Raw genomic sequence first — 7,504 nt, 5'->3', positions numbered from 1 at the left:
CAGGAAACAGTCCTCCATAAAATGTGCTGCACACATCTGAATATTTGGGTTGAACTGTTCTGGAACAGTGTTGTAAATCGGATCGGATCAGTTCTGATAAATTGGTATCATTGCATCCCTAAATCCAACCCTGTGGATTAACTGTCTCTCCTCCTGAGCCTTTTGTCGGGTGGGTCCAGGAAGGCTGCTTATATGTCTGGATACTGCTGCACAAATCTTTCAACCATGAGAAATGCGGTTCCAGCATGTGCTCACATCCAGGAAAACAGAATGGTCAGGATGACCTGAAACATATAACCAACTGAAATCAATTAAAATTTTTCAATATATTTTGTCTTGCCTGAGTGATGCTAAAACAACCAGGTTTAGTTTTTCACCCAGGATTCGCTGATTCCTATGGAACAGTCTTCATGATGAATGATCTCCATTCCTGTCAACCCTCCCGTTTTTCCTGGGATTCTCCCGTATTTTACCATTCTATCCTGCTTTCATCATGTTTAAATATTTTCCCGTATTTCTCCCGTATTTTCAATCTTTTCTATCCTGCTTTCATCATGTTTAAATATTTTCCCGTATTTCTCCCGTATATTCAATCTTTCTATAAAAAAATCCCACTGGGCGTATTTTATATGTTTGCTACATTCGCCTCTGGTAAAACTCCCGTAATTTGTATGGCCCAAACAAAGAACTTCTATACTGGGCTTCTATACTCTTTGGCCCAAACCTCATTATATAAATAATCATGTCAACATATTCCAAGGCTGTCCAGTTGCCAGACCTTGTATGAAATGCATCCTTCTCACACAATCGACAAATACAAATTTCAACCCATTTGTCCCCTCAACTTGGCAACTTACAACCCAGTGATGCTATTGATATCTGTGCAGGGAGTACCGCAGGAAGGAAACAAGGATCACTGGTAGAAATGGGAGGAGAAGACTCAGGTGGTGCTCCAGTAAAAAACAAACAAAATATACATGTAAATTGAGATATAGCTTACACTTCAAAAGGCTATGGTTTAATTGATTTAATTTAAACGCTGCAAGTTTCAAAGTCAGGTGCTGCGCTGCAATGTTTAATGCAGTTGCCGGGGAAATGACTATATTCCTGGTGAAAAGCGCCACCTGCTGGCAGAGAATGAATTAGCATTTTTCAATAAGTCCTTCTGCTCTTTGTTTAGACCAAAACAACCCTTATTTTTACGCAGAAATCATGCAGTTGTAAATGTGAACCGGTGGATCGACAAGAAGATAATGAATTACAAAACTACATAAGATATAGCCTATACTAAGATATATTTATATGTTACTAAATGAATATAATTGTTTGATAATAATTGTTTAAATTAATATAAAAAAATATATATAATAATAATACAATAATACCCTGTCCCCATCCACTTGGAGATGGTTTAATGAATCAACGTTACAAAAATACTGATTGCAGCACTATTGATCCTGTAGCTTATATCAATTTTTCAGTACTGAACAAGTCAGGAACCAAATTAGTACAGTTTTTGAAACCCATCTCTACTTGTAATAGTTGTCTTGTTGCTGCTGCCCAGACTGTGTCTCCACCTGCTGATAAAAAAAAAAGTATGTTCGTCTTACAGCAATAAAACATTTATAGTACTAGGTGGTAACAAATGAGCATCTTTTCTTATAAGCAACTCACTGAATCATTGACTCAACTGGTGGCAGTCAGGACCTAAAAAAGTGATCTGTTTACTAATCTGTTTATTAAAGATTTCTTGAAACTAAAGTATCAGATCTATTTGAGAATGAATATGAATGCATGTGAAAAACACCATTAACACCGATAGAGTCTGGGAACGTGACGTCGGCAACGCAATGCATTTTGGGACTTGGGGACACGGACACTGCTGTATATACTGTGTTGGATTGATAATAGACGGTTTTGTTTGCTTTGTACAGCTAAAAATGTGTTACAATGGTGAAAGCTTGTTGTGTAATTAACTGCCATAATCGCACTAACGACCGGCATGGAAAAAGAATTTCAAATGGAGTGCGATTTTTCAGCTTTCCCACCTGGAAACAGCACCTTGCATCTCAGGTCTCCAAGTTAACAAAGCGGCGTCGCATGGCTTGGGTAGCAGCAGTAAGAAGGAAAACCATCACCTTCAACCACATTTCCCGAAACACGCTTGTTTGTTCACGCCATTTTCACAAAGGTAAGTTATAAACAAAGCACGTTTAACTTTTGTTGTTGTTTTTACCACTAGCAATGGAGTTATTGTTACACCGCAAACTTTATTAGCTAACAGTGTCAGGGTTCTGTCACTTTGGTCTGGTTTATTCTTGGTTATGTGTACAGAGCCCTGATCCTGGTGTATATTGTTTTTGTGTGAACATGCGTGCGCTCTCGTCTGTGTGTTGAGTGTTCATTTCCTCACCATACGCTCTTGTCTCGTGTTTTCGTTGGTTGTGTTCTCGTGTCTGCCCTACATTGTTTTGTTTGTTTTTGTTTTGTTTTGCTTTATTATTAAATAAAGCCCTTTGCTTTCTGTTTGAGTCCTTGCCTCATCTTTACCTCGCAATCTTGACAAACACTGGTAACCGGCTGAATAACTACATAACCAATTAAATATTTCATCTTTTATTTTTAGGCAAACCAGCCTATGAAAATGCTGGAGTGCGATCCTGACTGGGTGCCATCGTTGCATCTCGGGCACACAGAAGTTGTGGAACTCTGGGCGTTTAACCGGAGTACAAGGAGACTGCAAGCTGTCACAGGGGATCACGCTGCACCTGCACCACTAGATGTAGCTGGCCAGATGGATGAAGCTGCAACAGCAGATGATGCTTCACAAATGGATGAAGCAGACTCAAATAACAACACTGCAGAACAGCTGGAATTCCATCTTTGTAGCTGCAGGCATGCTGAAATTAACCATTTGTTGGAGGAGAACAGGAGACTGAAGGAAGAGCTTGCCCAAAAGAGAATGGATGAGAATTCTTTTAAAGATGATGATGCAAAGGTGAAGTACTAAACTGGGCTTCCATGTCTTGCACTTCTGATGGGTGTGCTGACACAGATTCTTCCCTGCCTGCCACAGACTGGCTGAAAACTCTCACCTTTTCAGATGCTCCTTTCAACACTGATGCGCCTCAGGCTGAATCTCCCAGTTCAGCACATTGCATACCTCTTCTCTGTGGATTGAAAGACTGTGTCCACCACATTCAGAGATACCATAGGTACAATGTTTAGACATCTCAAACCCTTGGTGCACTGGCCAGAGAGACATTGCTTGCAGGCCATCATGCCACATCAGTTTGTAGAGGCTTTTGGCAGTCGAGTAGCAGTTACTGTGGACTGCTTTGAAATTTGCATTGAAAGAGCTTCAAACCTCAAAGCTAGAGCGCAGACATTTTCCCACTACAAACACCAGCACACCCTAAAGTATCTCATTGGTATTGGTCCGTGTACTTGGCGACCAACGGATTTTCCTTTTGAAATTAGAAAACCAAAATCGTGAATCGAGCGTTCACTCGTTTTTTTTTTTGTTTTAATATTGAAAGTAGAAAAATTAGAAAACAGCTCCTTTTTTGTTTTTTCATTTTTTTCCAAGAAACAAAAAATAAGAATTCAGCTTAATTTTTCTTTTTTCGTTCAGAGGTAGAAAAATGTATAAACAGCTTGAATATTCGATTCTACACGTGGCCGGGAATTAAACGCCCCTTTCTGCTGATTGGTCAGCCGAAGATCAAACCGTGCCGACATCAGTTCTTCCGCAGTTCCACGAAGCATAGTCCTCCACTGCTGCAGGTGTACGGATTCTTGATGTGCTTATTACAACTACATTTAATCTTTTTCTCATCAAACAACCAGATTAATGAATAGCTCAACACAGCTCATACCGGGACAGAGTCTAGACGGCGCTTTCTTCTGTGTAGATATAAATTCTATGATTTGCATCAGCTGGGCATGTATGATATGATGGCTGCCATAGCCTACCCTGGTCGCCCAGTAAGTTTGTTTGTTTAATTAATTAATTACTTTTAAATAAACTATTTTAAACACTAATACAAAAAGGAAAGAATAATGCATTGACTTCTATAACAGGCCTATTATAACGTTCAAGAACTGTGTCATTCTGACTATCTTACAATCGGAGAACAACAGAGATAAAATACATACACTTTTGAGTTTTATAATGTAGTCTTTTTTTTTATTATTATTGATTGTAATTGAGACCTCAAAAGGATATGCAGTTGTGCAGGCCGTGAGCTGCATACGCACTCGCACACAGGACTGTAACGCAAGATTTTCATAAATGCAACTTGCCATTCCGGGTTGATTCTCACCAAACCCCACAGAATACATTTAGAACGATTGGAATATAGCCTATGCCACGAGATTAAAGGGGTCATATTATGCGATTTCAAGTTTTCCTTTCTCTTTGGAGTGTTAAAAGCTCTTGGTGCATAAAGAAGATCTGTAAAGTTGCAAAGACTAAAGTCTCAAATCCAAAGAGATATTCTTTATAAAAGTTAAGAGTCAGCCACGCCTACCTAAAACGGCTCGTTCTAACACGCCCCCACATATCTACGTCACTATGTGGAAATATTAGCATAATGCCGCCCAAATGTGCACGCAAAGAAAGAAAGCGTGGTTTCAGGAACAGCAGTAGTGTTGATGCAGCATGTCAGGGAGACACTGTGTGTTTCAGTGCGAAAGCAAAAGCACTTTATTTGGCCTTCCGAAAGTAGATGCATTTAGGAATCTTTAAGATTACTTACAACAGAACAGCAATGCATTTTATGGACGACCGTTTCATGAACCTAGGAGAGGAGGTAATTCTGACTTTGCTATGACAATCTGGCGCTTCTGAATCAGCGACTGTAAGTATGTGTTGTTATTAGTTTAAGTATTTGCTACTGACTGTTCAAATGCGGAGTTTTGCGCAGCGCAGAGTAACGCGGTGTGTGTGTGTGAGGGGAACACGTTCACATCACAGGAGAGTGAACTGCCTGTCAGAAATCATAGCACGTCAGCTGTCTTAACCGCGGCTTGTGTACTGCATCATCACTGTGTCTGTCACGCGACTCTGTTCCCCTTTCGGGCTCTGTCTTTACATTTATTTTGAAAGATAAAGCTCGCGATTATGGTAAGGGGCGTTACATTTCCGACGAGTGCTTGCGGTGTTCACAATGCACTGGGTCAGCTGGCCAATCAGAGCAGACTGCGCTTGTCAAAGGAGAGGGCTTTGTTGAAAAGGAGGTGTTTGAGAGAGGCGGGGCATAGAGGACCTACAATAATGTACAGTATTTGAAAAATAATGTGTTTTTTGAACATTAAAGCATGTCAACATATTCTGTTACACCAAATACACAAAATAATGATCTTTAAAATAACATCATATGACCCCTTTAATAGGATTGTAGAATGACTGATTTGCATCCGCCTAAAAAAGTGAAAGTCACCATCTCTGCCATTCTCTGCCAAGTGAGAGCAGGACATTTTGTGTGTGTGTGTGTGTGTGTGTGTTTCGAAAAAGGAAGGTAATAAGCCTTTAGAATAACAAGGTGAGTAGCCTATTTATCCCCAGTTCACATAAATTGTGATGGGTTAAATAAACTAAGTAAACTAAACCGCAGACAAAGGCAACTGCAGTCAAGCGCAGACCAGTATTGAAGTGTACAGCAGTCATAACTTTGTTTTTGTTGAGTTTTTGAGTAGGCCTATTAATTGATGTTCACTTGGATTTTTTCCTCAGCAGGGTAAATAATAGGTTTGTATGGTAAAAAATATATTTTTATTTGTGTACGTTCAAAATGACAACAAAATGTCATGCCTTTGAAAAATAAAGTGAAATGTAAAGTGAAAAATGTGCTGCTTTAGTGCGTCCCGGTCTCATTGAGCATCTTTCTGGAGCACGCTTCAAACATGAACCAATACACAGCAAATAGCCTACTTGACGCACCTACTAGAAGTCTACATTTAGTTTATTTGACGTTAAATGCATCATATAAGTCACTTTGGAATAAATCACAGCATGTATCAAAAACTTGACTATACAGTCTGGAAAATACGGTAGGCTATAGTAATTTTTTTCGTGGACCCTCTGGCACTTTGAGAACCGCTGGTCTACACAGAAGAAAGTGCTGTCTAAACTCTGCCCTGGTAGGAGCTGTGTCGAGGTATTCATTAATCTGGTTGTTTGATGAGAAAAAGGTGAAATGTAGTTGTAATAAGTGCATCAAGAATCCGTACACCTGCAGCAGTGGAGGACTATTGTTACGGAACACTCACACAGATGGTTAGAAAAATACAATAATGTTTATTATCAGCAAGGGGTGCTAATGGATAGGGCAGGTGAGTAGATGAACTTAGGGTAATGGTCCTTAAGGTAGATGAGAAGAGTAATTCCGTTTATGGTCCTCACAGGAGATCGTGGAAGGGAGACAGAGGACTGCACACACCTCAGTTGAGGAGTACACGGGGAATCCACGGAGCAGATGACGGGAACGGACTAGGGAATGGAACACAGGAGAACACACTGGAGGAAACACAGGAGGTAAGTAACACAGGCAGGTAAAGTCTTTCAATGTATCGTGTAAGGATATCAGAGAGAGAGAGAGTCCACTTCGATGAAACGAGATCGGACACTGGAGTGATGTGAGGTGTGCGCTTTTGTATGGGAGCTGAGGGTGATTGTTGATCCGTGACAGGTGCGTGTGATTAGAACTCAGGTGATGGTGTTCGCTGTGATTGGGAGGTGGTTGAGCCTGGCCGATCTGCGACAGTACCCCCCTCTCCAGCCCGCTCCTGAGGGCCGAAAACCCCGACGTCGTGGTGGTCTACCTCTTCCTCGGGGCCCAGGGCGATCTGGATGAGTGGAGTGAAAGGCTTCCAGCAGCATGGGGTCGAGGATGTCAGCTCTGGGAACCCATGAACGCTCCTCTGGCCCATAACCTTCCCAGTCCACAAGATATTCTAAGAGACCACCACGGCGCCGGGAGTCCAAGATCTCGTCGACCTTGTAGATGGTGCCTTCCTCCTGGATTAACGGTAGAGGGGGTTCTTCCGTCGGGCCAGGCTCTGTGGAAAGAGAAACAGGTGGATGGTGAGGCTTGAGCAGTGACACATGGAAGGAGGGGTGAATCTTATACTATGGAGGGAGGTGGAGTTGATATGGGACCGGGTTTATCTGTCTGAGGATGGTGAAGGGGCCAACATATCTGGGACTGAGCTTCTTGCAGGGCAGGCGCATCCTGATGTCCCGTGTTGACAACCACACCTTCTCGCCTGGTTGGTAAGATGGAGTCTCAGCCCGTCGAAGGTCTGTGGTAGTCTTGCCCCTGCGCACTGCCCGCTGAAGCTGATGGTGAGCTGCGTCCCAGACCCTCTCGCTCTCTCGGAACCAGTAATCGACAGAAGGGACATCCGACGGTTCCCCGGACCAGGGGAATAGGGGAGGCTGGTACCCGAGTACGCACTGGAAGGGAGTGAGTCCAGTGGATGGCTGACGGAGAGAGTTCTG

At 42.1% G+C, this 7,504-nt stretch overlaps 1 pseudogene; it reads left to right on the top strand.

Annotated features, from left to right (window-relative positions):
- The first annotated feature begins 2,644 nt into the window (after window positions 1-2,644).
- LOC107750972 (uncharacterized) overlaps window positions 2,645-7,504 on the top strand; it is an 8,628-nt pseudogene continuing 3,768 nt past the window's right edge.

The sequence above is a fragment of the Sinocyclocheilus rhinocerous genome, unplaced genomic scaffold (assembly GCF_001515625.1).
Source record: "Sinocyclocheilus rhinocerous isolate Xijiao unplaced genomic scaffold, SAMN03320098_v1.1 scaffold4076, whole genome shotgun sequence".
Taxonomy (NCBI): Eukaryota; Metazoa; Chordata; class Actinopteri; order Cypriniformes; family Cyprinidae; genus Sinocyclocheilus; species Sinocyclocheilus rhinocerous.
The sequence above is the reverse complement of the archived record's forward strand: the minus strand, read 5'-3'. Positions and strand labels throughout refer to the sequence as shown.